The sequence below is a fragment of the Chenopodium album genome, chromosome 3, assembly GCF_948465745.1.
Source record: "Chenopodium album chromosome 3, dcCheAlbu1.1, whole genome shotgun sequence".
Taxonomy (NCBI): Eukaryota; Viridiplantae; Streptophyta; class Magnoliopsida; order Caryophyllales; family Amaranthaceae; genus Chenopodium; species Chenopodium album.
The window spans coordinates 37,509,692-37,525,687 of record NC_137836.1 but is presented as its reverse complement, the minus strand read 5'-3'; positions in this window follow the sequence as shown (position 1 = coordinate 37,525,687).

The following is a 15,996-nucleotide window of genomic DNA, read 5'->3' as shown; positions in this document are numbered from 1 at the left end:
ATGTGAATGTGACACTATATTTTCGAACTTTAACAAGCTAAAGAAAACTAAAGAAAATGAAACTAATTTGCAAACTTAAAATAAGACTAAAGTTTACAATTTATTCAAAGCATAAAATGAACTAGAATGAACTAGTTAATAAGAACAACAAGAAACTCAAAGGATTGAATATCTTGCTGCACATGGATAGAACGCATAGCACCAATGCATGATGCTACGTCTTGAACTAAAGAAACGTCCATAACCAAGTTGTTAGGCTTAGCTACAACATTCCCCCCTTCTTGAAAAGAGTTTGCCCTCAAACTTGGCAACTCTTCAAACTCATCATAGTAAGGTGATAAATCAGCCACATTAAAGGTGCTAGAAACACCATAGTCTCCGGGCAACTCAACTTTGTAAGCATTATCATTCACCTTTTCAACAATAGCAAATGGACCATCACTACGAGGACTAACCTTGGACCGTCTTTTGGAAGGAAATCTTTCCTTCCGAAGATGAATCCAAACTAAGTCACCGGGCTGAAACTGGACCTCCTTTCTTTTCTTGTCATAGTATGCCTTTGTCTTTGCATTAGCTTGTTCAATTTTGGAACGAACTTGCTCATGCATAGACTTGATTTCTTTTGCACGCACCTCGGCATCATTGCTGAACTTGTTTGGTGAGGGAATGGGAGTGATATCAATAGGAGTGCACGGATTGAATCCATACACCACTTCAAAAGGACTCAAACCTGTTGTCTTGCTAGGTACACGATTGTAAGCAAACTCCGCATGAGGAAGCATCTCTTCCCATTGCTTGGGACGTTTAGTAGCCAAAGACCGCAACAAGGATCCCAAAGTTCTATTAGTCACTTCGGTTTGACCATCTGTTTGAGGATGACTTGAAGTGCTAAAGTTCAATTTCGTGCCCATCTTTCTCCATAATGTAAGCCAAAAATGACTTAGAAATTTTGGATCACGATCACTCGCCATGGATTTAGGTACACCATGCAAACGAACAATCTCATTGAAGAACAAGTTAGCAACATGAGTAGCATCATAAGTTGTATGACAAGAAAAACGGTCATACAACCATAATGGAATCTTTCTTTCGTTGGGTCATAGGAAGTCCCACAACGAAATCAAGACTAACATCTTCCCATGGAGCTTGCGGAATAGGTAAGGGCAAAAGATAGCCTTGTGGAAGACTATGACTCTTGGCCTTTTGACAAACCACGCATCTTTTCACAATAAACTCCACATCACGAACCAATCTAGGCCAATGAAAGTACTCTTGTACCAGAAGAGTAGTCTTCTCTATGCCAAAGTGTCCCGCCATTCCTCCTTCATGAAACTCTTTGATAAGAGATTCTCTTAGGCTTGATCTTGGAATGCACAACCTGTTTCCTTTGAACAAATAGCCATCTAAAATGTAATAATCTTTGTAAACATGAGTAGAACATTTTAGAAATAAATCACCAAAGTCATGATCATTTTTGTAACTTGCTTTCACATCTTCAACACTAATCACTCTTGCCTTGAAAGAATTCAAGAGTGTGTATCTCCTTGAAAGTGCATCAGCTCCTTTGTTCATGGCGCCTCTCCTATGCTTGATCACAAAATGAAAAGCTTGCAAATACTCCACCCATTTGGCATGGCGTGGTTGGAGTTTTTGTTGGCTTTGAAGATATTTGAGAGCTTCATGATCTGAATGAAGGATGAACTCCTTGGAAATGAGGTAATGTCTCCAATGGTCCAAAGCACGAACAAGAGCAAAGAACTCCTTATCATAGGTGTTATACTTCCGTTGTGCTTCATTGAGTTTTTCACTAAAGTAGGCAAGGGGACGCCCAACTTGTGACAAAACAGCACCAATACCAACTCCACTAGCATCACATTCAACTTCAAAAACTTCATCAAAGTTAGGTAAAGAAAGAATAGGTGCACTAGTAAGTTGATGTTTTACCTCATCAAAGGCCTTTTGAGCCTTATCATTCCAAACTAACTTCTGATTTTTAGTTAGCTCGGTGATAGGTGCCATGAGAGTACTAAAATTTCGCACAAATCTCCTATAGAAAGAAGCAAGTCCATGAAAACTACGAACTTGTTGAATTGTTTGTGGCGTGGGCCACTCACGAATTGCAGCAACTTTCTTTTCATCAACCTCTATGCCTTGAGATGAAACTTTGAAACCAAGAAAAATAACTTGGGAAGTGAAAAAATGACACTTCTCTAAGTTACCATATAGTTGCTCACGAGCAAGGGCTTCAAAAACCTGTTGCAAATGCATAGCATGCTCTTCTTCTTCCCTACTATACACCAAAATATCATCAAAATAGACTACAACAAATTTACCCATGAAAGGTTGCATAACCTGATTCATAAGGCGCATAAATGTAGATGGTGCATTAGACAAACCAAATGGCATCACAAGCCACTCATAGAGGCCCTCCTTTGTCTTGAAAGCGGTCTTCCATTCATCTCCTTCGAAAATTCGAATTTGATGATAGCCACTTCTCAAATCAATTTTAGAGAACACTTTAGAACCATGCAAATCATCAAGTAAATCATTCAACCTTGGAATAGGAAACCGGTACTTGATAGTGATTTTATTGATTGACCTACTATCAACACACATTCTCCATTCTCCATTTTTCTTAGGTACAATCAAAGTAGGACAAGCACATGGACTAAGAGACTTACGAATAAGACCCTTTGATAACAATTCCTCCACTTGTCTTCTAATTTCCTCGGTTTCTTTGGGATTGGTTCTATAGGCTGGTTTGTTTGGGAGCATGGATCCGGGTACAAGATCAATCTTGTGTTGGATGTCACGCTTTGGGGGTAGTCCGTGAGGGATATCTTTGGGGAAAACATGGGAATAGGTTTTGAGAAGAGAGGTGAGGAGTGGGTGGTTTTCTTCTTTGGACGGTTGAGAGGGGGTATCAAGTTGGCTCAAAATGAAGTGTTTGTGAACTCTATATTCATGGAATTCAGATTTTATGAGACTGGTGAGAGAAGTGGGAGGCGTGGATATGGGGTGATCATTTTTGAGGATTAAAGGGGTAAGGACAATTTTCTTTCCATCCTTAGAAAAGGAGTAGGTGTTTTTGTAACCATCATGCATCACACGCCTATCAAATAACCAAGGTCTACCAAGTAAAACATGACATGCATCCATAGGCACAACATCACACCATAATTCTTCCTCATAAGTTTTACCAATGCTAAATGATAACAAGACTTGTTGTGTGACATGAATCCCTTTACTATGACTTAACCATTGAATTTTATATGGTTTAGGATGAGGGATAGTTTTCATTTTCAACTTGTCTATCATAACTTGCGAAGCTACATTGGTACAACTACCTCCATCAATAATCAAAGTGCATACCTTTCCACCAATGGTGCAACGAGTGTGAAAGATTGCCTCACGTTGCAAGCTCCCTTCTTGGTCCAACATATTGCTAAGCGTACGTCGAACCACCAAGCATTCTCCTTCATCTGGACCTAGGCACGCATACTCATCATCCTCTTCAAGATTGCTGTCCTCTTCAACCTCTAATTCGTTCTCCTCTTCATACTCTACCAAAGTAACAATTTTTTTATTTGGACAATCACTAGCCATATGTCCAAGGCCTTGACACCTAAAGCATCTTCTTGGGGCTGGTTTTGGGTTGGAATTTTGGGTGTTTTGTTAAGGTGGTTTAGAAGTAGGCTGATTGGATGTGGGTTTGAAAGGTGGGAAATTGGATGTTTGCTTTCTTTGGGGAAATGAGGTTTGAGATGCAAAACGTGATGATTCACTTTTGCCTCTTGCTTTTTGCTGCTGCTCAATCTTATGTGCTAAGATAATGAGCTCTTCAAGGGTGGTGTAAGGGTGTAGTTCGGCCACATTGGCTATTTTTGGGTCAAGTCCGCCTAGGAACCGAACCAAAGTTTGAGGCTCATCTTCCTCTACTCCACACTTCATAACAAATCCTTCAAACTCCCTAGCATATTCCTCTACTGATTTCGTACCTTGCTTAAGGTTATGGAATTTTGAAAAGTTTTCTTGCACATAGTATGTGGGAAGAAACTTTTGTTTCAACAATTTCTTCATCTTAACCCATGATCTCACTTTTTCTTTGTCTTGCCTTTCCCTCTTGGCGCACACACTAGCCCACCAAGTTGAGGCATATTTTCGTAGCTTCAAGGCCATAATTTTCACCTTTTTCTCTTCCGGTGTTTGCTTATAGTCAAACACTCTCTCCACCGTTCTTAACCATTCTACAAACTCATCAGCATCGAGTTTGCCATCATATTCAGGAATGTCTGCTTTTATGTCATTATTAGGCCGTGACCTTTCTCTTTCATGAGAAGGTCTATCTTTGTGATTGAAATTAGATTCACTCAATTCTTCATCACTATGATTGGGTGAGCCCTCTTTTTGATGGCGCAACTTAGTAGAAAGATCTTTTAACTGATCTTGCAAATATTGCATTCGTTGCTCCATATCTTCTTTCTCTTGTGCAACCTTATTGACATATTCTTGCCAATTAGGGGGTGGGATGTCGGACATGGTTTGTGTTTGGGGTATGTGTTTGGGTATTTGTTTTGCTAGAGCCCCCTCCTTCTAGCGCCAAATGTTGTATATTTGGAGTAACACTCGAAATACACAAGGGATAAACCAAGGGATAGATAAGGCTAAGAACCAAAGGCTTCTTAGATAAAGTCACACCACTAAGAAACGTTTTGGATTCCTAAGATCACAAGCCAACTAGTAGCCTAAACTAGCTAACTAAGCAAAGGAAACGAAATTCCAAATCTAAGAATTTCAGGTTTTGTTTCTAATCCAAGAAACGAATGTAAGACAAGTTTTTTTTATGTTTGAATAATCTGATTTTCTCATTCACATTTGCTTGCTATTTATAGTAAACAAGCATCCTTAAGTACAAGCTAAACTAAGTGAAATTTCAGCTCACTTGTTACATGCCTAAGCTAAGCATCAAAAACAGATTTTGTGTCTAGATACATCAATAAAAGAAGCTATGCTTAACTAGATACATAAGCTTAAAAAGTGGCGGCCACAACCTCCTCAATTAAGCCTCATCAAATCTGAAATAAAGAGCATAACTCTCCCTTGATTCACGCCCATCAAAGCAGCAAGTAAGAGCATAACCTTCCCTAGAATCACGCCTCAACCAAGCAGCAAGTAAGAAGCAAAATAGCCCCTTAATTCACGCCCAATTCAAACAGCAAAAAGAAGTGTAACTCCTCCTTGATTCAAGCCTTGGATCAAGCTTGAATGTATGTAGACAAGAGTGTATTTGGACGCCTTTTGATGCTCAAATGCTGACTGAAATGACGCCCACTTGAAGGCTCAATTGACAGCTTGCAACTCCTCATTGAAACTGATTGTAACACCCAAGTTAAAGCCTTTGAAACTCCTCCAAAAGGAATTTTCGGATTCTATGTTTTTCCCAAGCTAAACAGCTGCCTTCTTGTTGTATCTTGTACTTGTACTTCATGTGAATGTGACACTATATTTTCGAACTTTAACAAGCTAAAGAAAACTAAAGAAAATGAAACTAATTTGCAAACTTAAAATAAGACTAAAGTTTACAATTTATTCAAAGCATAAAATGAACTAGAATGAACTAGTTAATAAGAACAACAAGAAACTCAAAGGATTGAATATCTTGCTGCACATGGATAGAACGCATAGCACCAATGCATGATGCTACGTCTTGAACTAAAGAAACGTCCATAACCAAGTTGTTAGGCTTAGCTACAACAGGAAGTCCACTCAAATTGAACTTTTAATTCAAGAATTTCACCTGTAGGACTCTCAACCTTCACAGAACTAGGTAATGGCCTAGTACTATCCACTTCAATTAAGATCCTGGCAAAAGATACCCTAAGCTTTCTAGAAGTACACTCATCAGCACACAATGGCACTCCAGAGTACTACCAATCCTACTCAAAGTATCAGCTCCCTAACATCTAAGAGGGAGATTAGGAAACCTCACCCACATAGGGACAATTTTAAAAATTTTAGCTTGAAAATTATTGAACATATGAGATCCTGAGCTCAAAACATCATTCTTATCCTCATTAGAGCACAAATTGATTATAAAATAACCATCATCATGCCAAAAGATTTCAGGTCTAGCAAAATTACTCCAGTTCTGAGCAATGAACTTGTGAACACCAGTAATTGTGGGATAAAAACCCACCACATGAAAAATAATAGCATTACACCATTTAAAGTTACCTGCCTCAATATATTTTGCCTGAATTTGAGCAACAGGTTTCCCATACTTAAGCACTGGAGCCACAACAGACAAAGCAGCACCTTTAGCAGTCAACTTGCCTCGAAACAAATTTGTCCAATTCTCAGAATTAGGAGCCTGTTTGGACGGTTCAGGTAGTTCTGGAGGAACCTCAAACCAAGATGTTGATGTGAATTATTGATCCGAAAATCAACAAAACGCAAGGGATATGTTTAAGTCTAATTCTATACAGGAAATCCACCAAGAATTAAACAAAAACTAAGATTAATCAATTAAGAATCCACCTAATTAATCAATCCAAACGAATGTTTTAACTAAAACAAGCAAAACAGCAATTGATCGCAATCAACCAAAACTCAAGTATGCAACTTAAGAAATAAATCTGATTATTAATCTATGTATCTTTATTTGTGTGTTTACAGCCCTATTTATAAGACTTAGTTTACCTAGGAAGATTAGGACAAGTCCCTAATTCAATCCTAATTAAACTAGAATTCTAACTTGCTTGAAGAGCAAGCACCTTGGCGCACAAGCATACACCAAACTGATTTATTTTGCTAACTAACTGATTTTTAAAGCAACTAAATAAATAAATAAAAATTAAAGAATTAAATAAAGATTAAAGATCCTAATGCTTGAACCAAGAAAAACCCTTTCAAGTGAAAGGTAAAAACTTGTAAGCAAAATCTAAGTAAAGAAAATTCAAGAAAGTTCAAGAAAGTGAACTAGACTCCAAGAAAAGCCACTAAGCAAACCGTGGCTTTGCTTTGATATCCAAGAAAGTGTCCATGCAATGCTTGGCTTGAATCAATGTTTAGGGACAAGTTACCTTGATGCATGATAAGCAAATCTTCGAAGTTCTCCATGCTTAGACTTGCATCATCCTCCTCTTCTTCGAAAGAATTTGTCCTCAAATCTCGAAGTTCTTCATCAGGAATATACTTAGCCAAATCGCCAACATTGAATGTAGCACTAACTCCATATTCTCCCGGAAGTTCTAACTTATAAGCATTGTCATTGATCTTCTCAATAATCTTGAAAGGACCTTCACTTCTAGGCATCAACTTATTCTTGCGTTTTCCTGGAAATCTTTCCTTTCTCAAATGTAACCATACCAAGTCTCCAACATTGTAACCTTGTTGCTTTCTATGCTTGTTTGCTCTAGCTTTGTACATGTCATTTACTTTCTCTATTCTTGTTCGAACTTGAGCATGTAATTTCAGCATACTCTTCAACTTAGACTCGGCATCTTTGTGAATTAACTCACCCTTAGGCAATGGAACAAGATCAATTGGAAGTTTCGGATTGACTCCATAAACTACCTCAAAGGGACTATGTTTGGTAGCATATGTAGGTGATCTATTATAAGCAAACTCCGCATGAGCTAACTTGATGTCCCAATCCTTTTGTGTCTTACTCACTAACCCACGCAAAAGCGCACCAAGAGTACGATTAGTAACCTCGGTTTGTCCATCAGTTTGTGGATGGTAAGATGTACTAAAGAGCAATTTAGTTCCCACAAGCTTCCATAGAGACTTCCAAAAGAAACTCATGAACTTTGTATCTCGATCACTCACAATAGTTTTTGGAATTCCATGCAATCTAACAATCTCTTTGAAGTATAATTCCGCCACTTTCATAGCATCATCCACTTTGTGACAAGGAACAAAATGAGCCATCTTAGAGAACCTATCCACAACAACCATAATAGAGTCTTTCCCCCGTTGTGTTCTCGGCAATCCCACAATAAAATCCATAGAAATATCTTCCCAAGGTGAATCTGGAACAGGTAAAGGAGTATACAAGCCTTGATGAAAAGTAGCCTTCGCTTTTTGACAAGTTGCACACCTAGAAATAACTAGTTGCACATCCGTGAGCATCTTAGGCCAATAGAAGTGTTCTTGTAACATACTCAAGGTCTTTGTAATGCCAAAGTGACCAGCAATTCCTCCCCCATGAGCTTCTCTAACAACTAGCTCTCTAATAGAACACTTAGGAAGACAAAGTCGATTTCCTTTGAAAAGAAAACCATCTTGCAGCAAATAAGAACCCACGGCTCCTTTAGAACACTCTTCAATCAATGTAGCAAAATCATCATCACCTTTGTAGTATTCTTTGATCAATTCAAAACCAAGTAGCTTGCTATTTAGAATTCCAATCAAAGTGTATCTTCTAGATAATGCATCAGCCACAACATTCGATTTCCCTTCTTTGTACCTTGAAGAAAAATTAAATGATTGTAAAAATTCAACCCATGTAGCATGTCTAGGATTGAGCTTTTGTTGTCCATGTATGTACTTCAATGCTTCATGATCAGAATGCAACACAAAGTGATTAGGTTGGAGATAATGACTCCAATGATCTAAAGCTCTAACAATGGCATAGAACTCTTTATCATAAGTAGAATAGTTCAATCGAGCTCCTCCCAATTTCTCACTGAAATATGCAATAGGCCTCTTCTTTCGGAGTAAAACTGCTCCAATTCCAACTCCACTAGCATCGGTTTCAACTTCAAAAGGACTTGAGAAATCTGGTAACGCAAGTATAGGTGCTTCACATAGCTTCTTTTTTACCAACTCAAACGCACTTTGAGCTTCTTTAGTCCATTCGAATTTACCCTTGTCCTTCTTCAAACATTCGGTCATAGGCGCCACAATACTTGAGAAATTCTTGACAAATCTTCTATAGAACGAAGCTAGACCATGAAAAGACCTTACTTCACTCATATTAGTAGGAATAGGCCAAGTTTTAATAGCCTCTACTTTTGAATGATCAACTGAAACTCCATCCTTTGATACAACATAACCAAGAAAAGTAACACTAGGCACTAAGAAGTAGCATTTTTCAAGCTTAGCATAGAGTTTCTTCTCTCTTAACACTTCAAACACACTTGTTAGATGATTTAGATGATCATGCAAATTTTTAGAGTATATCAGAATATCATCTAAATAAACAACAACAAACTTGCCAAGGAAAGGTTTAAGTACCTCATGCATCAACCTCATGAAAGTGCTAGGTGCATTAGTGAGTCCAAACGGCATCACCAACCATTCATACAACCCTAACTTAGTCTTGAATGCTGTTTTCCACTCATCTCCTTCTCTCATTCGAATTTGATGATAACCACTCATAAGATCAATCTTAGAAAACAACTTTGAACCATGTAGTTCATCAAGTAGATCATCTAATCTTGGAATAGGAAATCGGTATTTGATAGTGATGTTATTCACACTCCTACTATCAATACACATGCGCCAACTCCCATCTTTCTTTGGGACAAGTAAAGTAGGCACGGCACAAGGGCTCATACTTTCCCTCACGTATCCTCTAGTCATAAGCTCTTCAATTTGCCTTTGCATCTCCTTTGTTTCTTCCGGATTACTTCTATAGGCTGCCTTATTAGGTAAGGGTGCTCCCGGAATCAAGTCAATTTGATGCTCTATCCCACGAATAGGAGGTAGTCCCGGAGGTAATTCCTTAGGAAAGACATCCTTGAATTCTTCTAAAACAGATTCCAATTCATACGGCCTCTTTGCTTGTTTATCTTGATCAATTCGAATCTCATTAGAAACAAGTATATATACCACATTGTTGCTGCAAATCTCTTTTTCTAATTCCCTCTCACTAATCAAATAAGAATTCTTCGAATTAGAGGTAACATTAGAAGACTTGTTGCATATTAAAGGTTTTAAAGCAACCGGTCTCTCTTTTTCTCCTTTTCTCACAACATACACATTAGTCCTTCCATCAAACTTCACAAATCTATCATATTGCCAAGGACGGCCTAATAGTATATGACAAGCATCCATAGGACAAACATCACACAAAACTTTATCATGAAATTTACCAATTGAAAAGGAGATTAAGGCTTGTTTAGTTACCTTAACATCACTCGAATTATTAAGCCAATGAAGCTTATAAGGGCTTGGATGTTCAGTAGTTGGCCACTTCAATTTGTCTACCAAAGTAGTAGATACCACATTAGTGCAACTCCCCGTGTCTATGATCATGTCACACAACCTATCTTCTACCTTGCACCTTGTAAGAAAGATTTTCTCCCTTTGATTGTTTTCCATAGGTACGGTTTTAGAGTGTAGCGCCCTTCTTAGAACCAAACTTTGACCATGAGTCTCGGGATCAATTTCGTCAACATGCCCCTCCTCTTCTTCAAAGTTTTCCTCTTCGTTCTTTTCTTCATAGTCACTACCCTGCTCACACTTAGCTTGTTCTTGTTCCCACTCTTGAGCAGTCATTACTCTTTTTGATGGACAATTAGTTGCAATGTGACCAACACTACCACACTTGAAGCACTTCCTATCTTCAACAAGCTTTTTAGGAGCTTCAAATTTTGATTTAGTCTCCTTGTAGTTCGAACTAGAACCACTTTTCTCCAAGCTGTTCTTCTCAAAAGGTTTAGTGAAACCCTTTACAAAGGACTTAGTGTACGTCCCTTTCTTCCCCTTTATCTGTTTTTCAACTTTCAAAGCTACCTTGCAAACATCCTCAAAGGACCAATATTGTTGCAATTCAACTTTTTCAGCAATATTATCATTCAACCCCGAAATAAATCTAGCAATCTTATGCTCAACAATCTCTTCTAAGCCACATAGCATGCATAACTTTTCAAATTCACCAATATAATTCTCAACAGTCATAGAATTTTGTTTAAAAAGTTGCATCTTAAGATAAACATCTTGAATATAATCACTAGGTACGAACCTTTTTTTCATGTGCTTCTTGAGTTGTTCCCAAGTTGAGATTCTTGCACGCCCCTCCTTATGCCTCTTCTTCTTTAGATTATCATACCAAAGACTAGCATAACCGGTCAGTTTCAATTCAGCCAATTTGCATCTTTTCCTTTCATCATACTCCTTGTAATCAAATAGTGTCTCGGCCCTTCTAATCCACTCAAGGTATTTTTCAGGTTCATTCATACTCCCATTGAATTCGGGAAGATCTAATCTAAGGTTCCTATCATCATCCTTTGGTCGATCTTTCCTCCTAGGCCTTGGTGATTCATCACTTGAGGAATAATTATTTCGTGGCCTCCTTGGGTTCCTCCTTGGTTGTTCTTCCTCACTTGAACCAGAATTAGGGTTAGAATTCCCTTTCCTTGAAGAATCTCCAGCAAGAGTATCAAGCCTTTTTAATATCTCATCCATCCTTGCTGCCAACTCGTCAATTCGCCTGTCTCTTCTAAGATTTTGAGCCTGTTCTAAGGTTAATCCCCTTGGAACTTGTGGAACCTCCTCGTCACTCATGATTCCTACACAAACCAAGTCAGTTTATGCAAAAATCTTGATTAAAAGATCGAATCTTGAAGGAAAACTAGGCAACACAAAAACCGGACTCCCAACCGCAAATCAGTGCACAAACACCAAATGTTTGAGGCTGTGTAGAACGCGTTACTCAACAAAAAATTATGAAATTTTATATGGTGATAGCTGGACGTTTTTAGAGTTCAATGCGAAAAGAATCACGCAAAAATTCCCAGCCAATTGTTCCCAGTTTAATTTTTTCCGAAGTTACGCAAACCTGCTCTGATACCAAAGATGATGTGAATTATTGATCCGAAAATCAACAAAACACAAGGGATATGTTTAAGTCTAATTCTATACAGGAAATCCACCAAGAATTAAATAAAAACTAAGATTAATCAATTAAGAATCCACCTAATTAATCAATCCAAACGAATGTTTTAACTAAAACAAGCAAAACAGCAATTGATCGCAATCAACCAAAACTCAAGTATGCAACTTAAGAAATAAATCTGAATATTAATCTATGTATCTTTATTTGTGTGTTTACAGCCCTATTTATAAGACTTAGTTTACCTAGGAAGATTAGGACAAGTCCCTAATTCAATCCTAATTAAACTAGAATTCTAACTTGCTTGAAGAGCAAGCACCTTGGCGCACAAGCATACACCAAACTGATTTATTTTGCTAACTAACTGATTTTTAAAGCAACTAAATAAATAAATAAAAATTAAAGAATTAAATAAAGATTAAAGATCCTAATGCTTGAACCAAGAAAAACCCTTTCAAGTGAAAGGTAAAAACTTGTAAGCAAAATCTAAGTAAAGAAAATTCAAGAAAGTTCAAGAAAGTGAACTAGACTCCAAGAAAAGCCACTAAGCAAACCGTGGCTTTGCTTTGATATCCAAGAAAGTGTCCATGCAATGCTTGGCTTGAATCAATGTTTAGGGACAAGTTATCTTGATGCATGATAAGCAAATCTTCGAAGTTCTCCATGCTTAGACTTGCATCAGATGTTGTATATTTGGAGTAACACTCGAAATACACAAGGGATAAACCAAGGGATAGTTAAGGCTAAAGAACCAAAGGCTTCTTAGATAAAGTCACACCACTAAGAAACGTTTTGGATTCCTAAGATCACAAGCCAACTAGTAGCCTAAACTAGCTAACTAAGCAAAGGAAACGAAATTCCAAATCCAAGAATTTCAAGGTTTTGTTTCTAATCCAAGAAACGAATGTAAGACAAGTTTTTTTGTTTGAATAATCTGATTTTCTCATTCACATTTGCTTGCTATTTATAGTAAACAACCATCCTTAAGTACAAGCTAAACTAAGTGAAATTTCAGCTCACTTGTTACACGCCTAAGCTAAGCATCAAAAACAGATTTTGTGTCTAGATACATCAATAAAAGAAGCTATGCTTAACTAGATACATAAGCTTAAAAAGTGGCGGCCACAACCTCCTCAATTAAGCCTCATCAAATCTGAAATAAAGAGCATAACTCTCCCTTGATTCACGCCCATCAAAGCAGCAAGTAAGAGCATAACCTTCCCTAGAATCACGCCTCAACCAAGCAGCAAGTAAGAAGCAAAACTGTTGTAGCCAAGCCTAACAACTTGGTTATGGACGTTTCTTTAGTTCAAGACGTAGCATCATGCATTGGTGCTATGCGTTCTATCCATGTGCAGCAAGATATTCAATCCTTTGAGTTTCTTGTTGTTCTTATTAACTAGTTCAATCTAGTTCATTTTATGCTTTGAATAAATTGTAAACTTTAGTCTTATTTTAAGTTTGCAAATTAGTTTCATTTTCTTTAGTTTTCTTTAGCTTGTTAAAGTTCGAAAATATAGTGTCACATTCACATGAAGTACAAGTACAAGATACAACAAGAAGGCAGCCGTTTAGCTTGGGAAAAACATAGAATCCGAAAATTCCTTTTGGAGGAGTTTCAAAGGCTTTAACTTGGGTGTTACAATCAGCTTCAATGAGGAGTTGCAAGCTATCAATTGAGTCTTCAAGTGGGCGTCATTTCAGTCAGCATTTGAGCATCAAAAGGCGTCCAAATACACTCTTGTCTACATACATTCAAGCTTGATCCAAGGCTTGAATCAAGGAGGAGTTACACTTCTTTTTGTTGTTTGAATTGGGCGTGAATTAAGGGGATGTTTTGCTTCTTACTTGCTGCTTGGTTGAGGCGTGATTCTAGGGAAGGTTATGCTCTTACTTGCTGCTTTGATGGGCGTGAATCAAGGGAGAGTTATGCTCTTTATTTCAGATTTGATGAGGCTTAATTGAGGAGGTTGTGGCCGCCACTTTTTAAGCTTATGTATCTAGTTAAGCACAGCTTCTTTTATTGATGTATCTAGACACAAAATCTGTTTTTGATTCTTAGCTTAGGCATGTAACAAGTGAGCTGAAATTTCACTTAGTTTAGCTTGTACTTAAGGATGCTTGTTTACTATAAATAGCAAGCAAATGTGAATGAGAAAATCAGATTATTCAAACATAAAAAAACTTGTCTTACATTCGTTTCTTGGATTAGAAACAAAACCTGAAATTCTTGGATTTAAAATTTCGTTTCCTTTGCTTAGTTAGCTAGTTTAGGCTACTAGTTGGCTTGTGATCTTAGGAATCCAAACGTTTCTTAGTGGTGTGACTTTATCTAAGAAGCCTTTGGTTCTTTAGCCTTATCTATCCCTTGGTTTATCCCTTGTGTATTTCGAGTGTTACTCCAAATATACAACATTTGGCGCTAGAAGGAGGGGGATCTAGCAAAACAAATACCCAAACACATACCCCAAACACATATCCAAACACATACCCCAAACACAAACCATGTCCGACGTCCCACCCCCTAATTGGCAAGAATATGTCATTAAGGTTGCACAAGAGAAAGAAGATATGGAGCAACGAATGCAATATTTGCAAGATCAGTTAAAAGATCTTTCTACTAAGTTGCGCCATCAAAAAGAGGGCTCACCCAATCATAGTGATGAAGAATTGAGTGAATCTAATTTCAATCACAATGATAGACCTTCTCATGAAAGAGAAAGGTCACGGCCTAATAATGACATAAAAGCAGACATTCCTGAATATGATGGCAAACTCGATGCTGATGAGTTTGTAGAATGGTTAAGAACGGTGGAGAGAGTGTTTGACTATAAGCAAACACCGGAAGAGAAAAAGGTGAAAATTGTGGCCTTGAAGCTACGAAAATATGCCTCAACTTGGTGGGCTAGTGTGTGCGCCAAGAGGGAAAGGCAAGACAAAGAAAAAGTGAGATCATGGGTTAAGATGAAGAAATTGTTGAAACAAAAGTTTCTTCCCACATACTATGTGCAAGAAAACTTTTCAAAATTCCATAACCTTAAGCAAGGTACGAAATCAGTAGAGGAATATGCTAGGGAGTTTGAAGGATTTGTTATGAAGTGTGGAGTAGAGGAAGATGAGCCTCAAACTTTGGTTCGGTTCCTAGGCGGACTTGACCCAAAAATAGCCAATGTGGCCGAACTACACCCTTACACCACCATTGAAGAGCTCATTATCTTAGCACATAAGATTGAGCAGCAACAAAAAGCAAGAGGCAAAAGTGAATCATCACGTTTTGCATCTCAAACCTCATTTCCCCAAAGAAAGCAAACATCCAATTTCCCACCTTTCAAACCCACATCCAATCAGCCTACTTCTAAACCACCTTCACAAAACACCCAAAATTCCAACCCAAAACCAGCCCCAAGAAGATGCTTTAGGTGTCAAGGCCTTGGACATATGGCTAGTGATTGTCCAAATAAAAAAATTGTTACTTTGGTAGAGTATGAAGAGGAGAACGAATTAGAGGTTGAAGAGGACAGCAATCTTGAAGAGAATGATGAGTATGCGTGCCTAGGTCCGGATGAAGGAGAATGCTTGGTGGTTCGACGTGCGCTTAGCAATATGTTGGACCAAGAAGGGAGCTTGCAACGTGAGGCAATGATGCAAGTCTAAGCATGGAGAACTTCGAAGATTTGCTTATCATGCATCAAGATAACTTGTCCCTAAACATTGATTCAAGCCAAGCATTGCATGGACACTTTCTTGGATATCAAAGCAAAGCCACGGTTTGCTTAGTGGCTTTTCTTGGAGTCTAGTTCACTTTCTTGAACTTTCTTGAATTTTCTTTACTTAGATTTTGCTTACAAGTTTTTACCTTTCACTTGAAAGGGTTTTTCTTGGTTCAAGCATTAGGATCTTTAATCTTTATTTAATTCTTTAATTTTTATTTATTTATTTAGTTGCTTTAAAAATCAGTTAGTTAGCAAAATAAATCAGTTTGGTGTATGCTTGTGCGCCAAGGTGCTTGCTCTTCAAGCAAGTTAGAATTCTAGTTTAATTAGGATTGAATTAGGGACTTGTCCTAATCTTCCTAGGTAAACTAAGTCTTATAAATAGGGCTGTAAACACACAAATAAATATACATAGATTAATATTCAGATTTATTTCTTAAG